Raw genomic sequence first — 20,044 nt, 5'->3', positions numbered from 1 at the left:
TCTTAATGGGTGAGTCTTATTAAAAGTATTATGAAAGCACACAAGTCCTCCCCACTCCACAAAACAACTTTATTGAGAAAGATAATATTATATGAAACTGGGACTAAGAATATGGTCGCCTAGGCAGTTGGGTGTGGTAGCTTATGCCTGTAATCCCAGCACTTTGGAAGGCCAAGGCAGACAGATCACTGTAGCCAAGGAGTTCAAGATCAGCCTGGGCAGCATATTGAGACCCTGTCTCTATCATAAACACATATATATAAATAAAAGAATATGATCACCTAACATGAGACCACTGCCACTTTTAAGTAGTATATAAACTCTAAGATGGTTTATTTTACTGGTTGGGGGCAATGGCTTTATCATGAGTTAACATTTTTTTTTTTTTTTTTAATTGTAGAGACCTTTACTTCTCTCAATTCATGAGAAAGAAGGAACACACATAAATCAAGGATGCTGGCCGGGCACGGTGGCTCACACCTGTAATCTCAGCACTTTGGGAGGCTGACGTGAGTGGATCACCTGAGGTCAGGAGTTTGAGACAAGCCTGGTCAACATGGCAAAATCCCGTCTCTACTAAAAATACAAAATTAGCCAGGAGCGGTGGTGCCTGTAATCCCAGCTACTCAGGAGGCTGAGGCAGGAAAACTGCTTGAACCCCGGAAGTGGAGGTTGCAGTGAGCTGAGATCACGCCATTGCACTCCCGCTTGGGTGACAAGAACGAAACTCTGTCTCAATAAAAAAAAAAAAGAAAAGAAAAGAAAAAAAAAAGAAAGATGCCCACTATCTCCACTTTTAACACTATTTGGAAACAGTGTTAGATGCAAAATGAGACAGAATAAAACAACTAGAAATTCAAGGACCAGAAATAAAACTTAGTTGCAGATAATACATCAAACCTGTAATTAGATATAATTAGATTATATATATAATTGCAGATGATAATAATATAGTTTGATATCTGGTAGGGCCAGGTATTATAAAACCTCTATAATTGAAAGTATAAGGCTTTTCTGACACTTGTTCTCACTATGGTAAATAAAAGTTTTTTTAAAAAGAAGTGTGAGCCTGGCTGGGTGTGCTGGCTCATACCTCTAATCCCAGCATTTTAGGAGGCCAAGATGCAAGGATCACCTGAGCCCAGGAGTTTGAAACCAGCCAGCCTGGCCAACACGGTGAAACCTCGCCTCTACAAAAAATACAAAAATTAGCTGGGTGTAGTTGTGTATACCTGTAGTCCCAGCTATTTGGGGACTGAGGTGGGAGGATCACTCAAGCCTGGGAAGTGTAGGCTGCAGTGAGCTGTGATCGTGCTACTGCACTCTAGCCTGGGCAACAGAGGAAGACCCTCATGAATGGCTTGGTGCCCTTCCCATGAGATCTGGTTGTTTAAAAGAATACAGCACTTCCTCCCCTTTTTTTCTCTTGCTATGTGATGCAATGGCTCCCCCTTTGCCTTCCGCCATGATTGTAAGCTCCTTGAGGCCCTCAACAGGAACAGAGGCCAGTGCCATGCTTCCTGTACAGCCTGTAGAACCATGAGCCAAATAAAACTCTTTTCTTTATAAATTACCCAGTCTCAGGTATTCCTTTATGGCAAGGCAAACAGTCAGATTAACATACTATAATATCGTTGTCATACATAAGAAAAATTAAAAATGTATATCATCTATTATGAAGTCTTATTTAGATTTATCTAACTGTCCCAAAATGTTTTTCATACCAAGCCCAATCAAGGCTTATGTGTTGTCATTTGATGTAGGCCAGGCCAGTGTTTCTCAGCTGGGGACAGTTTTACCCTCCAGGGGATATTTGGCAATGTGTGAAGACATTTTAACTTGTTCCTTTACCCTTTGTATTAACCTATAAATAGGAAGTTAGGTTTAGAAGCTTTATTAGAGTCAAGTAAAACATTTTGCGTAAGAATTCCTCACATATGTCTTATATTCTTTATATTGCGACACATGAGAAGGCTAAGTTTGGCTACTTGGTTAAGGCAACTGAATGTCACGTCTATGGTATAATTTGTCCTTGGCAATTACCAGCACATGGGGTGATCTCTGACATCTTGAATATCCTGTTACCCATGATGCTTTAGTGTATCTATTGATGATCCTTACCTGAATCAGCTATAGGGTTGTAAAAGGGTGATTCTTCTGAGTATGTCATTCTTTTCATCCTTTAATACTGGCATTCTTTGGTAAGAAAAAGGTCTTCCCTCATTCCCTTTTTAGTAGTAGTAAGGATTCATGAACTTTTATTTAGTCGATATATTAAAATAAATTTCAGTCACTATGTATGCTCCCAAATTGACCCACATTGTTTCCTTCAAATTGCTTTTTGTAAAGACAGGGTCTCACTATGTTACCGAATCTGGTCTCAAACTCCTGGGCTCAAGTGAGCCTCCTGCCTCAGCCTCCCAAAGTGCTGGGATTACAGGTGTCAGCCACCATGCCTGGCCTTTGTTTTTTTTTTTTAATATTTGAGTACTTTGCCAATAAAACTTTTTTGGGGGGCCGGGCGCGGTGGCTCACGCTTGTAATCCCAGCACTTTGGGAGGCCGAGGTGGGCGGATCATGAGGTCAGGAGATCGAGACCACGGTGAAACCCTGTCTCTACTAAAAATACAAAAAAAAAAATTAGCTGGGTGTAGTGGCGGGCGCCTGCAGTCCCAGCTACTCGGAGGGGCTGAGGCAGGAGAATGGCGTGAACCCGGGAGGTGGAGCTTGCAGTGAGCCGAGATTGCGCCACTGCACTCCAGCCTGGGCGACAGAGCGAGACTCCGTCTCAAAAAAACAAAACAAAACAAAACACTTTTTTGGGGGAAAAATCCTCAAACCCTGTAAAGAATAAGACACAAAATACAATAAGGCACTCCAGTTCTGACTCTGATATCACTTACCAATAGTTTATACAATTGAAGTTCCACAACATGGCTATAGACTGCATGTGTGTCCTCACAAAATTTGTGTGGTGAAGATCTAATACCCAATGTGATAGTATTTGGAGGTGGGGCACTGAATGGGACTAGTGACCTTGTAAGACTAGAGAGGAGAGATGATTTTTCCTTGCCACATGAGGACACTGCAAGAAGATAACGGTATGTAAAACAGGAAGATGGATGCCCTCACCAGAAACCAAATCAGCTGGCACCTTGACTCAACTTTCTAGCCTCCAGAATTGTGAGAAACAATTTTTTTTTTTTAAGAGAGGGAGTTTTGCTCTTGTCGCCTAGGCTGGAGTACAATGGCGCAATCTCAGCTCACTGCAACCTCCGCCTCCAGGGTTCAAGTGATTCTCCTGCCTCAGCCTCCTGAGTAGCTGGGATTACAGATGCCTGCCACCATGCCCGGCTAATTTTTGTATTTTTTTTTTTTTTTTTGGAGACGGAGTCTTGCTCTGTCCCCCAGAGACAGAGCACTGGATCACTGGGGTGCAGTGGCATGATCTCAGCTCACTGCAAGCTCTGCCTCCCAGGTTCATGCCATTCTCCTGCCTCAGCCTCCTGGAGTAGCTGGGACTACAGGCGCCCGCCACCACGCCCGGCTCATTTTTTGTATTTTTAGTAGAGATGGGGTTTCACCGTGTTAGCCGGGATGGTCTCGATCTCCTGACCTCGTGATCCACCCGCCTTGGCCTCCCAAAGTGCTGGGATTACAGGCGTGAGCCACCGCGCCCGGCCTAATTTTTGTATTTTTAGTAGAGACGGGGTTTCACCATGTTGGCCAGGCTGGTCTAGAACTCCAGACCTCAGGTGATGCACCCGTCTCCGCCTCCCAAATAATTTTTTTTGGCGTTAAGCCACCCAGATAATGGAATTCTTTTTTTACAGGATACGACCACAGAGTTATATGGCTGAGACCCTGCACTATTTTTCAAGACATGGGAAGAATGACTCTGAAGGCAAATCAGAGATCAACAGGGTTGCCTCCTTGGTTTCAAAAAGGGAGACCATCATCTTGGGTTTCAGCATGAAGGAAACACTGATCTAGTTGCAACGTTCTATTTGGGCCCATGCCTCATCTTCCTACATATTCCTGTGCTCCTTGAACATTAAAGCTGATTGGGGGCATTCTACAGTCAGAATCCAACAATTGAATGGATATATGGAAAAAATATCCTCATTTATGGGGTAGTGCTTATTTGGAACACAAACCTACTAAGTCAGCAACAGTATTTTAAAAGAATGCTTAATTTTATTTGATGAATCAATTTATGGCAAGACTGTTTCCCCTTTCCTCCCAGTTTTTTTTTTTTTTTTTTTTTTTTTTTTGAGACAGAGTTTTGCTCTTGTTGCCCAGGCTGGAGTGCAGTAGCACAATCTTGTCTCACTACAACCTCTGCCTCCCAGGTTCAAGCAATTCTCCTGCCTCAGCCTCCAGGGTAGCTGGGATTACAGGCATGCGCCACCATGCCCGGCTAATATTTTGTATTTTTAGTAAAGACGGGGTTTCTCCATGTTGGTCAGGCTGGTCTCGAACTCCCAACCTTAGATGATCCGCCCGCCTTAGCCTCCCAAAGTGCAGGGATTACAGATGTGAGCAACCGCGCCCGGCCCCTCCCAGTTTTTGGTGTTAAAATGTCCTGGACATTTGGTGCAGGTCAAGATGTTATAAGCCCACCAGAGCCTATCTCCCTACTGATTATGGCCAAAAACTTGAGAAGTGAGGGAAGAAAATCTGTTTTGTATTTTTTTTTTTCTTTTTTGAGACGAGGTCTTGCTCTAGTCCCCCAGGATGGAGTGCAATGGCGCGATCTCGGCTCATTGCAACCTCCAACTCCCGGGTTCAAGCGATTCTCATGCCTCAGCCTCCCGAATAGCTGGGATTACAGGCACCTGCCACCATGCCCGGCTAATTTTCGTATTTTTAGTAGAGACGGGGTTTCACCATGTTGGCCAGGCTGGTCTATGAACTCCTGACCTCAGGTGATCCGCCCACATCGGCCTCTCAAAGTACTGGGATTACAGGCATGAGCCACTGGGCCCAACCTGTTTTTGTAGTCTTTTAAAAGTTCCTAGCAATAGTGGTGGTAGAGTGGACACATAAAACTCAATAAGAAAATCTATTCTAGACAAACCAAGAAAAAGGGTACTGTGGAATATGAGGAAAATATTTTTTTCTCCCTTTGCATTTTACCACTTTATTATTGCCACTTTACCCCAAAGGCAGTTCCAGTTACATGGAACCACCTGGCAGTGCTGGCAGTAACAACTCTGAGAGGAGCTTGTCTTTCTAGCCACAAGGCAGATAAAAGATCTCCTTGGTAATGGAGATCATGGGGGAAACTGCAGAGCAGAAACAGCTAAAGAAGAGAATACCCTAAAATTCTGTGTTTGAACTGACCCAAGTTCCACGTTCACCTCTAACCTGTGCATGCATGGAACAGTCCCAAAACAATACAGCCATGGCTCTCTGAGAAATAAATTCTGTTTGGGAGGCCAAGACAGGCGGACTGCTTGAGCTCAGGAGTTCGAGAGCAGCCTGGGCAACATGGTGAAACTTCACCTCTACTAAAAATACAAAAATTAGCCCTGCGTGGTGGTGCATGCCTGTAATCCCAGCTACTGGGGTAGCTGAGGCAGGAGAATCGTTTGAACCCTGGAGGCAGAGGCTGCAGTGAGCAGAGTTCACACCATTGCACTCTAGTCTGGGTGACACAGTAAGACACTGACTCAAAAAAAAAAAAAGAAAAATGAATTCTGATATAAACCACCACTCTAGCCCCATAGTAACCTAAATGGTGCATGTGCTGTGCACAAAGCAAAGGCTTTGAAAAGTGAACTGACATCAGAACCACTAGCAACAAAAGGAGAGGCAGAACATGCCGGCTGAACCTAGCAGGGTTGATTGCCTGCTAAAACAAAACAAAATCAAAGTTCTCCAGATTTTTATGAGGAAACAGATTCTCACATAATATTCAAAATGTCCAGGATGTAATCCAAAATTACTCAACACACAAAGAGCCAGAAATATGTGACCAATTTTCAAAGGAAAAGACAATCAGCAAATGGAAAATCTGAGATGATCCAGATGTTGAAATTATCAAAGACTTCAAAGCAGTTATTATAACCATGTTCCATGGTGGGGTGGGAGAGGAAAGGGAACTCTCTTGAAACAAATGAACGTTTTTAGCAGAGAAACTGAAACGCTAATCAAGAGCCAAATACAAATTTTATAAATGAAAAATAGAAAATCTATTTTCTATTTCTCAATAAATAAAATAAAAAAAGAAACATTTAAACAATCCAAATGAAGGCAGAAAACAGAAAGCAAAGGAACAAAAACCAGAGGGAACAAACAGAAAACACGTAATACAATGTCAGACCTAAATCCAATCATATCAGTCACTATATGGTCTAAACAAACCAATTTAAAAAAGAAACACATTGTGAGATTTTTTTTTTTTTTTTTTTGAGATGGAGTTCACTCCATCGCCCAGGCTGCAGTGCAGTGGTACGATCTTGGCTCACTGCAACCTCCGCCTCCCAGGTCCAAGCAGTTCTCCTGCCTCAGCCTCCCAAAAGCTGGGACTACAGGCGAGTGCCACCGTGCCTGGCTAATTTTTGTATTTTTGGTAGAGACAGGGTTTCCCCATGTTGGCCAGGCTGGTCTCGAAATCCTGTCCTTAAGTGATCCATCTGCCTTGGCCTCCTAAAGTGCTGGGATTACAGGTGTGAGCCACCACACCCGGCCGAGATTGCTTTTTTTTTTTTTTTTTTTTTTTTTTTGAGACAGAGTCTTGCTCTGTTGCCCAGGCTGGAGTCTAATGGCTTGATCTTGGCTCGCTGCAACCTCTGCCTTCCAGATTCAAGCCATTCTCCTGTCTCAGCCTCCTGAGTAGCTGGGATTGCACCACCATACCCTGCTAATTTTTGTATTTTTAGTAGAGATAGGGTTTCACCATGTTGGTCAGGCTGGTCTCGAACTCCTGACCCCATGATCTGCCTGCCTTGGCCTCCCAAAGTGCTGGGATTACAAGCATGAGCCATGGCATCCAGCCCGAGATTGCAGTTTTAAAGATTTCGACTACATGCTATCTATAAGAAATCCCTGTAAGTATGTTAACACAGAGAAGGTAGAAGTAAAAGGATGGTAACTAGCATTACAGGATGATAAATAGAATCATGCAAAGACTAATCAAAAGAAAGTTTAAGTGGCTACGCTAGCATCAGACAAAGTAGACTTCAGAACCTAGGAACAGCTCCAGAGATAAATGATAACAGTAAAAAAGTCAATTCACCAAGAAGACATGGCAATATTAAGTATGTACCTAATAACAGACATCAAGCAAAAACGGAGAGAATTACAGAAGAAACAGGCCGGGTGTAATGGCTCACACCTGTAATCCCAGCACTCTGGGAGGCCGTGGGGGGAAGATCTCTTGAGCTCGGGAGGTCAAAGTAAAACTATGATCACACCACTGCACTCCAACCTGAGCAACACTTTCTCAAATAAACAAAAAAAAAACCACCACCACCACCACCAAAAACAAGAGGACTACAGTGGCTATATTTGTAAACAATAAAATAGACTTTAAGACAAGCATTTTTACTAAGAGATGTAAAGAGTCAATTCATCAGAAAGACATAACAATTATATACGACAGAACCCCAGAATATATGAAGCAAGCACAGAATTGAAGGGAGATACAGTTCTACAAACAATACTTGGAAACCTCAATATCCTATTTTCAATAATGTATGAAACATATAGACAGAATAGTGATAAGGAAACAGGAGACTTGAACACTATAAACCAACTAGACTTAACTGACATAAAGAACATTCTACCCAAAAGGAGCAGAATACACATTCTTCTTAAAAACGCATAGAAATTCTCTAGGATAGACTATATGTTAGACCACAAAACAAGTCTCAATAAACTTTAAAAGACTGAAATCATACAAAGTTATCTTCTATGATTACATGGAATAAAGCTAGAAATAAGGAAAACTGGGAAATTCACAAATATAAAAAAAACTAATACACTCATACAATGAATGGATCAAAAAGGAAATTACAAAGAAAATGAAAAAACACAATGAGATGAATAGAAGTGAACACAAAACATACAAAAACTTATGAGATGCAGTGAAAGCAATGCTCAGAGGAAAATTTACAAATGTAAACAGTCACATTAAAAGGGAAGAACGATCTCAATGAATAACCTAACTTCATGCCTCAAGGAACCAAAAAAGAACAGACAAAACCCAAAAGTAAAAGAACATAAAGACTACAGCAGAGGCTGGATGGGGTGGCTCATGACTATAATCTTAGCACTTTGGGAGGCCAAGGCGGGCAGATCACAGAGTCAGGAATTCAAGACCAGCCTGGGCAATATGGTGAAACCCCATCTCCACTAAAAATACAAAAATTAGCTGGGTGTGGTGGCACGCCCCCGTAGTCCCAGCTACTCAGGAGGCTGAGGCAGAAGAATTGCTTGAACCCAGGAGGCGAAGGTTGCAGTGAGCCAAGATCGCACCACTGCATTCCAGCCTGGGCGACAGAGCGAGACTTCGTCTAAAAAAAAAAAAAAAACCCCACAAAAATCAGCCAAGCCTGATGACGCCTGCCTGTAATCCCAGACACTCAGATGGCCGAGGCATGAGAATCGCTTAAACCTGAGAGGTGGAGGCTCCAGTGAGCTGAGAATGCACCACTGTATTCCAGCCTAGGTGACAGAGCAAGATCCTGTCTCAAAAAAAAAAATTAATTAAAAAGATTAGTTGGGTGTGGTGGCATGTGCCTGGAATCCCAGATACTCAGATGGCTGAGGCTGGAAGATCACTTGAGCCTGGGAGGTGGGGCTGCAGGGAGCCATGATTGCACCACTGCACTCCAGCCTGGGTCACAGAGAGAGGCCCTGTCTCGGGGGGAAAAAAAAATTAGAGCAGAGACAAATAAAACAGAATAGAAAAACAGTAGAGATTCAACAAAATAGAAACACTTTTAGCTAGATTAAGAAAAAACAAGAAGGCACAAATAACTAAAATTAGAAACAAAAGTGGGGCTACTATTACCAATCTTATAGAATTAATAGTGGGGCCGGGTGCAGTGGCTCACACCTGTAATCCCAGCACTTTGGAAGGCCGAGGCGGGTGTATCAGTTGCGGTCAGGAGTTCAAGACCAGCCTGGCCAACATGGTGAAACCCCATCTCTACTAAAAATACAAAAAATTAGCTGAGCATGGTGGCGTGCGCCTGTAATCCCAGCTACTCGGGAGGCTGAGGCAGGAGAATCGCTTGAACCCAGGAGGAGGCGGTTGCAGTGAGTCAAGATCACACCACTGCACTCCAGCCTAGGTGACAGAGTGAGACTCCGTCTCAGGAAAAAAAAATAGGAATCCTTCTCAATCTCTTCCAAAAAATAGAAAGAACATTTCCTAACTCATTCTATGAGGCCAACATTACCCTAATACTAAAGCCAGACAAAGACACCGCAAGAAAACTATAGAGCAATATCCCTTAAGATATATGCAAAACCCATGCACAGTGGTGCACACCCTCATAGCCCCAGATACTTGGGAGGCTGAGATGGGAGGATCACTAGTTTCAGCCCAGCCTGGTCAAAATAGCATATGCAAAAATCCTCAGCAAATTATTAATACCAGAAACTAAATCTAAATGCATAAAGATTATATATCACAATTAAGTGAGATTTTTCTCAAAACTGCAAGGCCATAAGAAGATATGTAATATGTCACATTAATAGAATTAAGGGGGAACCCACATGATCTTCTCAATTAATGCAGAAAAATATCAGACAAAATACTTTTTCATAAAACTGGAATAGAAGAAAACTTCCTCAACATAATAAATAGTCTTTATTGAAAACCTACATGTAATGTCATACTCCATGAAGAAACACTGAAAGGTTTCCCTTCTAAGATTAGGAGGCCAAGGTGGGTGGATCATCTGAGGTCAGGAGTTCGACACCAGCCTGTCGAACGTGATGAAACCTCGTCTCTACTAAAAATACAAACATTATCCGGGCGTGGTGGTGGGTGCCTGTAATCCCAGCTACTTGGGAGGCCGAGGCAGGAGAATTGCTTGAACCTGGTGGGCGGAGGTTGCAGTGAGCCAAGATCGTGCCACTGCACTCCAGCCTGGGCAATAAGAGCGAAACTCCATCTCAAAAAAAAAAAAAAAAAAAAATTACATAGGCTCAAATCTTCCCATAAAATACTTATCATTTGCATTAGGAAAAATAGTTAACTTTACAGTGAAGAAAGTTGGCAGTCGCCCTACATGATTAAAGTTAACATCACCAATAATGGGAAAACAGACATTTTGTGACTCCTGATATGCTGCACTGAGGACACAATTTACTTCTGTAATATTCCTGTGTAATGAGGAATCTAAGCATTCAAATTTATAGACATGTGTAAAATAACTGGCCTGTCCTCAAAATGCCAACATCATGAGAAGACAAAAAAGTCTTAGGAACTGTTTCAGAGCAAAGCAAACTAAGGGGATATAACTAAACAATGCATGATCCTGGATAACTTTGACTATTAATGGAGATAATAGTGAATTGTGAATAAGGCCTATACAGTAGATATTAGCATTATGTCAATATTCACCTTCCTGATTTTGATAATTATATTGTGCTCATGAAAGATAACGTCCTTCCAGCCTGGACAACATGGTAAAACCCTGTCTCTACAAAAAATAAAAAATTAGCCAGGCATGGTGGCATGCACCTGTAGTACCAGCTACTCAGGAGGCTGAGGTGGGTGGATCACCTGAGCTCAGGGAGGTCGAGGCTGCAGTGAGCTGTGATCGTACTACTACACTCCAGCCTGGGTGACAGAGCGAGACCCTGTCTCAAAAAAAAAAAAAAAAAAAAAAGAGAGAGAAAGTAAATGGAAGAAAAGAAAGATAAAGTCCTTGTTCTTAGAAAACAGCCACTAAAGGCTGGCCACGGTGGCTCACGCCTGTAATCGCAGCACTTTGGGAGGCCGAGGTGGGCGGATCACGAGGTCAGGAAATCGAGCTCATCCTGGCTAACACAGTGAAACCCCGTCTCTACTAAAAATACAAAAAAAAAAAAAAAAATTGGCTGGGCGTGGTTGCAGGTGCCTGTAGTCCCAGCTACTTGGGAGGCTAAGGCAGGAGAATGGCCTGAACCCGGAGGCGGAGCTTGCAGTGAGCCGAGATCGCGCCACTGCACTCCAGCCTGGGCGACAGAGTGAGCCTGTCTCAAAAAAAAAAAGAAAAAAAAAATAGCCACTAAAGTATTTAGAGATCAGATGGGTTCCTGCCAGAAATATAATCAAACAGTTCCACATACAGAAAAATCTAGTGTCCAATCATGTTCAATCCAAACAACACTGCCCCAAGACATTATAATCAAACTGTCCAAAAAAAAAAATCAGAGACAAAGAGAAGATCCTGAAAGCAGCATGAGAAAAGCAGCAAATAACATATAAGGGACTTCCAATATGGCTAGCAGCAGATTTCTCAGCAGAAACCTTCACGCCCAGAGACAGTGGGTATGTTCAAAGTGCAATGAAAAAAAAAATGGCAACCAAGAATACCATAACCAGCAAAGCTGTTCTTCAGAATGAAGGAAAGATAAAAGGGTTTCCTATACAAAAGCTAAGTGAGTTCTTCATTACCAGACCTGTCTTACAAGAAATGCTAAAGGTAATTCTTAAAGCTGAAAGAAAGGATGTCAGTGAGAAACACAAAACATCTCAAAGTATAAAACTGGTGAAAGTAAAATTCAGAATACAGATGGTTCCTGAAGTATAGGGTATAATTGACTTTGCAAATAAAGATGTCAATTACCTGGGGTAGAGGTGGGATGGAGAGGAAGATGAGAGAGATGACAATAATATGTTTCATAGGATTGTTATAAAGATTTAATAAGGTAATATTTCTCAAACAATTAGAACAGTGCCTGTCACAAAGAACACAACACACAAATGTACACTGAATTAGAAGAAGTAACTATTTCTCAAAGATCATAGAACTAAATAGTGTAACAGGGATTCAAACCAACACTGACTCCGAAGTTCATGTTCTTAACCAGGACTATTCTGCCTCCTGGCTTTAGGAGTTACTTGAATAAATGTTTAACACGGATCTGGATTTTCACCTACCCTCCCAAAGTGAAACTGCATTATCAACCCATTTGAGAGGTTTTAAGGCTCCATAAAATTTCAAAGATGTGAACCCATACTTAGGATGGCACAGAAGTTGGCCTTTTTTTTTCCCTTTGTGTCCCAGTGCTTGAGGATAGAATTGGCAGACAGGAAACCACCGGCACCAAAGACATGATTCCCAGGGGACTGAAGCCCTTTCCCTCTGCCTCCAGACATAACAGGGAACATACATACCTGGTCCCTGCAAAGAAAGAGAGGGTGGCATTGACCTTTAGTGACCAAACAACAAAATAATTCCTAGGCAGCATACATCAATTATCAAAAGCCTATTGCTGCCTGTCCTGAGACCACGATCAAGGGAAGGGCTAATTGTTTCCTAAGAAATACACTAGGAGTACAAAGGACTCTTTCTTCAAGGTGGTCTTCCTCTTCAATCTGAAGTTTCCTCTGCTTGAGAAATTCTAATGTTAAGAGCCTGGCAAAAATGTGTATAAACATACTTTACTTGAAGTTGTACTCATTTGTCAAGTCCTTCTCCTTTAATGGGTTTTTGCAGTCAAAGCCCTCTTGCTTTCAAGAATGGACAAGAATCAAAAAGTAGGTTAAATAGAACCATAAAACATATTGGTACTTTGGCTTGTGCAAGATTTTGCTACGAAATCAATAAAGCAGAACTGGGACTAACATGTTAAATTCTATCCAGTTATAAAGAAAAAGATATTTTTACACAAACAGAAAAAAACTACTAGGAACTGTATTCTCTTGGGGTTAGATTCATGGGTAAAGGCAGAAATATCTTAAGATGTCACTTAATCCTTTTTTGTTTTGTTTTTTGAGATAAGGTCTCATTCTATCACCCAGGCTGGAGTGCAGTGGCACCACCATAGCTCAGTGCAGACTCAAACTCCTGGGCTCAAGTGACCCTACTGCCTCAGGATCCCAAAGTGCTGGGATTACAGGTGTGAGCCACTGTGCCTGGCCATTTACTATTTTTAAATTTTATCTATGACTACCATTATTACAAAATTCTAAGCTTTATTTTTAGCTTACTTAAGTGCAATGTTCAGAAAGAGTAAGAAAGAAATACTATATTCTTGCAAACTATGCTCATAAAAGCTTTGAGAAACTTGCCCATTATTAGCTGGGTATTCCTTTTGCTCTATACTGTATTTCATCAAATTAAGTCCTGAGATATAAATCTCACAAATCAATGGACAAAACTGATATTGTCAATATCAACTCTATGAATTTTTTTTTTTTTTTTTGAGACGGAGTCTCACTCTGTTGCCAGGCTGTAGTGCAGTGGCGCGATCTCCACTCACTGCAACCTCCACCTCCTGGGTTCAAGAAATTCCTCTGCCTCAGCCTCCCAAGTAGCTGGGACTACAAGCACGCGCCACCACACCCAGCTAATTTTTGTATTTTTAGTAGAGATGGGGTTTCATCTTTTTGGCCAGGATAGTCTTGATCTCTTGACTTCATGATCCTCCTCCCCTGGCCTCCCAAACTGCTGGGTTTACAGGCATGAGCCACCGCGCACGGCCCCAACCCAACGAATTATTTTTATTTCTAATAAATTTACTCTGACATTCTTTTGAGGAATACATGGACAACTGACAACTGGTTATGTTAGTTTACATGTTTCCTTGTTCTTATTACATCAAATGTATCTATAAGAAGGGTTTGCTTAGCAACCCCAGGAAAAAAAAAAAGTGTTCTCATTCTTTAGGTCTGACCTGTGGTAAGGAGAGAGAGGATTAGACATTATCTACTGACCATATGGAAGTTTTGGATAATATAAGTTCAGAGATTCAGACTGGCTGCATCAAATTAAAATGTTTTAGATAATGGGAGGCAGGACACAGAGGCATTCAAACTAGCATTCCTTTTTTCTTTTGAGACAGTCTCGCTCTGTCGCCCAGGCTGGAGTGCAGTGGCGCAATCTCGGCTCACTACAACCTCTGCCTCCCGGGTTCAAGGGATTCTCCTGCCTCAGCCTCCCAAGTAGCTGGGATTACAGGCGAGTGCCACCATGCCCGGTTAATTTTTGTATTTTTAGTAGAGACGGGGTTTCACCATGTTGGTCAGGCTGGTCTTGAACCCCTGACCTCTGATCTCCCAGCCTTGGCCTCCCAAAGCGTTGGGATTACAGGCGTGAGCCACTGCACCCGGCCTCCATGTGGCTTTTCCTATGGAAGGCAAAATGGTTGGGATGGGAAAAGCTACGGTTACAGTCCGGACACTGTAAAGGTTTGATTCCAGTATGTTTTCCTAAATGTCTTTTTAGTTCATCAGACTGAGCAAACGTCCATGTGCATCCTTCCCATGTACATTTGTAGGGTTTTTCTGTGTGTGGTCTTCTGTGTGCTTTCAAGTGGGAGCTTTTAGTGTACACTTTGTTGTATCCATCATAATCACATCTGTGTATCCTCCACTTCGAGTATCCGGGGATTCCACAGGTAAAGTTCTCTTCCCAGGCTGCACGATGACCAAAGGGTGATTCTCTTGCAACAATGCTTGCGGGGGGGACGCTGAGTTCATTAAGGGGGGGTGACATTTCTTCAGGATAATCCGTCCTCTGTGGTTCGATCCCAGGTTCTATTTTAATTTTTTTCTCTGATACAGGATTTTCTTGTGATTCAATAACAGGTACTTGTATGCTACTACTGGAATTTTTCATCTCCTTCATGGAAGACCTCTTCCTCCTTAAGGAGACCATGAGAGGCTGCTCGAGATGACTCATGTACATAAGGGGGATGGGCTGCACCACCAACGGCTGGATGACCAGCAAGATCCCCAGGCTCCGTATTCTGTGCCAGGAGAGGGCAGCTGCCATCACCCGCGGCATGGACAAGTGGCATATCAAAGGGTTGCTAGCCTGGAGAAGGGGATGAGTACTTTCATTGGTGGGCTGGAAGAAGGCAGGCTCAACCCAGGCGAGGCTCTCTGGTGTGAGGATAGGAACTTCAGAGAGGAGTGCGAATTCCCAGCAGAAGGAGGTGAACTCTGCTTGCTCACCATGAAGTCCATTGGCTCCATCTGTATTTCGTGCAACAGGCCTTCTAGGGTCTGAAAGAACTTATCAGGCAATTGTGTGGAGTAGATGACCCCATACTTGTCGGCTTCATGGATTCCATGTAATTAGATGAGTATGACACTGAGACAGGGTCCATGGGCCTCTTGCTTAACAGGAACTGGGTCAAACATGAGCATTCTTTTAAACCTTCTAGGGTGCTCTCATGTTTGGCTTTGAGAGGTGCGGTCAGGGACGCCGCCGACGAGAAATAAAGGCCCAGATCCGGGCTGCCTGGAGGCCCCCAAGCTCAGTAATGTCAGGGTTCCGGGTGGCGTTGGCGGCAGGGGACAAGGACGGGTGCACGTGCAGCAGGCGCTCTCCCTGCGCTCCAGCTGGGGCCCGGCTACTGCACAGCTCCCCTCTGGCTCCTGGCACCAACTCCAGGCAGTCACACCACTCGCTCAGCAAGCCCCCTGGGGCTGGCGGGGTAAGAAGAGGCTGGGACCCAGGGTGGGAGGGTCAGGGCTGAATTCTTAACTTTTAAGATAGATGGAAAGGGGCTGGGCGCAGTGGCTCACGCCTGCAATCCCACCACTTTGGGAGGCAGAGGCAGATGGATCACCTGAGGTCAGGAGTTCGAGACCAGCTGACCAACATGGTGAAACCCCATCTCTACCGAAAATACAAAAATTAGCTGGGTGTGGTGGCGGGTACCTGTAATCCCAGCTACTTGGGAGGCTGAGGCAGGAGAATCGCTTGAACCCGGAAGGTGGTTGCAGTGAGCTGAGATTGCACCACTGCACTCCAGTCTAGGCGCCAGGAGCAAGACTCCACCTCAAAAAACAGTTTCTAAAAGTTCTAAAAATGATTATAACTTTTTTCCTTCTTGATGAATGCTTTTTCTTCTTCCAACTTTTAGGTTCGGAGGTACATGTGCAGGTTACGTGGGTAAATTGAATGTCACTGGGGTTTGGGGTACAAATCATTATGTCACCCAGGTAGCAAGCACAGTACCCAGTAAGCAGTTTTATGATCCTCACCCTCCTCCCATCCTCCGTCCTCAAGAAGGTCCCTGTGACTACTGTTTCCTTGTGTCTAAGTGTACTCAATGTTTAGCTCCCACTTATTAGTGAGAACATGTAGTATTTACTTTTCTGTTTCTGTTAATTCACCTAGGATAATGGCCTCCAGCTGCATCCATGTTGCTGCAAAGGACATGACCTCCTTTTTATAGCTGTGTAAGGATTCCATGGTGTATACATACCACATTTTCTTTATCCAGTCCACTGACGATGGACATCTACGTCGATTCCACGTCTTTGCTATTGGGAATGGTGTTATGATAAACATCCACAGGTATGAGTCTTTATGGCAGAACAATTTTTATTCCTTTGGGTATATACCCAGTAATGGGATTCCTGGGTCGAATAGTAGTTCTGTTTTAAGTTCTTTGAGAAACCTCCAAACTGCGTCCCATAGTGGCTAATATACCATTCCCATTGGCATTCCCTTTTCTCCACAACCTCATCACATCTGTTATTTTCTGACTTTTTAACAATAGTCATCCTGAGTGGTGTGATAGTATCTCATTGTGGTTCTGATTTACATTTTTTAAAAACACAAGAAAACCAAAAAAGCCATGATTTACATTTCTCTAATGATTAGTGATGTTGAACATTTTTTCATATACTTGTTAGCCACAGGAATGTCTTCTTTTGAGAAGTGTCTATTCATGTCCTTTGCCCATTTTTTAATGGGGTTGTTTGGTTTTTGTTAAGTTTCTTATAAATTCAGGGTTTTAGACCTTTGTTGGACAGAGTTTGCAAATATTTTCTCCCATTGTGTAGGTTGTCTGTTTACTTTACTGATAGTTTCTTTTGCTGTGCAGAAGCTCTTAGTTTACTAAGAGCTTGTCAATTTTTATTTCTGTTGAATTGCTTTTGCAATCTTCATCATAAAAACTTTGCCAGGGCCTATGTCCAGAATGGTATTTCCTAGGTTTTCTTCTAGGGTTTTAAAAATTTTACATTTAAGTCTTCAATCCATCCTGAGTTGACTTTTGTAGATGGCGAAAATAAGAGGTCCAGTTTCAATCTGCATATGGCTAGCCAGTTATCCCAGGACCATTTATTGAATAGGGAGTCCTTTCCCCACTGCTTACTTTGTTGAAGATCAGATGATTGTAGGTGTGTGACTTTATTTCTGGGTTATCTAATGCATTCCATTGTTCTATATGTCTGTTTTTGTACCAGTACCATGCTGTTTTGGTTACTGTAGCCTTGAAGTACAGCTGAGGTCAGGTAGTGTGATGCTTTCTTGTTTTTGCTTAGGATTGTTTTGGCTTTTTGGTTCCATATGAATTTTAGAATAGTGTTTTCAAATTCTGTGAAAAATGTTATTGGTAGTTTGACAGGAGTGCATCCAATCTGTAAATTGCTTTGGGCTGTATGCCCATTTTAACAATATTGATTCTTCCTCTCCATGAGCATTTGTTTATGTCCTCTGATTTCCTTCAGCAGTGTTTTGTAATTCTTGTTGCAGAGATCTTTCACTTCCTGGGTTAGCTGTTTTCCTAGGTATTCTATTCTTTTTGTAGCTACTGTTAATAGAATTGTATTCTTGATTTAGCTCTCAGCTTGGATGTTACTGTGTATAGAAATGCTACTGATTTTGTACAGTGATTTCGTATCCAGAAACTTTGCTAAAGTTTCCGATCTAGGAGCTTTTGGGCAGACAAGGGGGTTTTCTAGGTATAGAATCATATAATCTGCAAAGACAGAGTTTGACTCCCTCTCTTCCTCTTAGGATACCTTTTATTTCTTTCTCTTACCTGATTGCTCTGGCTAGGACTTCCAGAACTATGCTGAATAGGAGTGTTAAGAGTAGGCATCCTTGTTTTGTTCTGGTTCTCAAGGGTAATGTTTCCAGCTTTTACCCATTCAGTATGATGTTGGCTGTGGGTTTGTCATACATGGCTCTTATGATTTTGAGGTATGTTCCTTTAATGGCTAGTTTGTTGAGGGTTTTTGTTTCGTTTTTTTTGAGACAGAGTCTCGTTATGTCGCCCAGGCTGGAGTGCAGTGGTACCATCTTGGCTGACTGCAACCTCCGACTCCTGGGTTCAAGCGATTCTCCTGCCTCAGCCTCCCCAGTAGCTGGGACTACAGGTACCCGCCACCATGCCTGGCTAATTTTTGTATTTTTTAGTAGAGACGGGGTTTCACTACTTTGGCCAGGCTGGTCTTGAACTCCTGACCTCGAGATCTGCCCGCCTCAGCCTCCCAAAGTGCTGGGATTACAGGAGTGAGCCATCACGCCCAGCCCTGTTGAGGGTTTTAAAAATGACTATAATTATAGTAAGAAAGGAGTAGTCTTCAACACATTCTCATAAAAGAGAGACGAGACTATATATTAATATAATAAAAAACATATATACTCCATGTATATATGTTGTATGTGTATATGTAGTGTATACACCACATAAATGTATGTGTGTGTGGGGGCGGCAGGGAGGTGGGGAGGAAATTAAAGTTTTAATTTTTCTGTTACCTAGAAGGCAAAAGTGATCTTTTAAGTGTTCCAATCTGAACTTCACAAGGTATTGATTTAGTTTAGCAAGGTCAGAATAAGCTTTTGGACTGTGTCAACAGTAAATGGGCCAGGCGTGGTGGCTCATGCCTGTAATCTCAACACTTTGGGAGGCCGAGGTGGGTGGATCGCTTGAGGTCAGGAGTTCGATACCAGCCTGGCCAACATAGCGAAATCAGCCTCTACTGTAAATACAAAAATTAGCTGAGCATGATGGCAAGCACCTGCAATCCCAGCTACTCGGGAGGCTGAGGCAGGAGAATCGCTTGAACCCAGGAAGCAGAGGTTGCAGTGAGCCAAGATCGTGCCACTGCACTCCAGCCTGGGCGACAGAGTAAAACTCTATCTGCCCCCCACACCCTCCCCGCTGTCCCCCCCACAAAAAAAAGAGCAAATGCAAAGACATCATTAATCAGTATTTTCCTATTCATTAAAATTTTATAATATTTCCCTGAGATTCTGCTGCAAAAATTAACCTGCCAAAGTATTTTATACTTTCTACTTATTATTAAATCAGAAGTATTTATTGGTGGAAACTGAATTTTATTCTATTAACACATCTTAATTTTCTTTACTCTACTCTCTCTTAATGTTTTATCTGAAAACTTCTTTCCTCCCTCTTCGAGCAATTGTGAAACTTCCTACAGATAAGACTTTTAGTATCCATCCTTGTCCCCAGCTGAAAAACCTATCTTTACCATTGAAGTATAAGTTCTGTTCCTATTGATTATTCCCTCTTAAAATGCTTAAGGATTGCTTATTATAGAAAAAGGGTTATTTTTTCACTTACGTGCTTGCCTTATGCAAGCTATATCATAAGTTCTAGTCAGCAAATTTAGTATTAAAATATAAAAAACAAAAATACAAACACCCACAATAACCTATTCCTACTCTACAATTGATACAATGCAGAAAGATAGTCTCCTTGCTTCCAAGACTATTACATGTCATTTCATTCAATAACAGATAAGCAATTCTTCCCATTCCCAGAGCTCTTGTTACAGATTAAGTGTCTCACTCGATATCCATTCCAGAAGTACTGGGTATCATTGTATTGTTTCTAAAGTTCCTTTTCACTGTGTCCTACTTGCTATATGTTGTGTCACATCTCAACTTTTAACTTCAAAATTATGAGAATTTAAAGAGAATATGAACTACTCTTGATTCATTTAGGAAGAGCATCTCTGTGACATGATGCAGCCATCGCAAACCCAGAGCAGTGAAAGCCAGGGTTTGTTAAACAGGCCCTATGTGTTAATGTTTAGCAATACAACAATGATCAAAGCCTTAAAAGCTCTTGAATCACCATCAAGTTAAAATTATTATCC

General features: G+C 42.3%; 1 protein-coding gene, 1 non-coding gene and 1 pseudogene across 3 annotated transcripts in view; all 3 read right to left on the bottom strand.

Moving 5' to 3' along the window:
* Positions 1 to 20,044, bottom strand: part of UBTD2 (ubiquitin domain containing 2) — a 72,803-nt gene that overhangs the window by 29,665 nt on the left and 23,094 nt on the right. The gene's annotated exons all lie outside the window — the stretch shown is intronic.
* LOC115831886 lies at positions 12,226 to 12,370 on the bottom strand. Its single transcript, XR_004027375.1, has one exon. It is a non-coding gene; the product is annotated as a small nucleolar RNA SNORA57 (small nucleolar RNA).
* Positions 14,259 to 15,711, bottom strand: LOC100589770 (annotated as a pseudogene).

This window comes from Nomascus leucogenys, chromosome 2, assembly GCF_006542625.1.
Source record: "Nomascus leucogenys isolate Asia chromosome 2, Asia_NLE_v1, whole genome shotgun sequence".
In the NCBI taxonomy this organism is placed as follows: domain Eukaryota; kingdom Metazoa; phylum Chordata; class Mammalia; order Primates; family Hylobatidae; genus Nomascus; species Nomascus leucogenys.
This window is presented reverse-complemented; position numbering and strand designations above follow the sequence as displayed.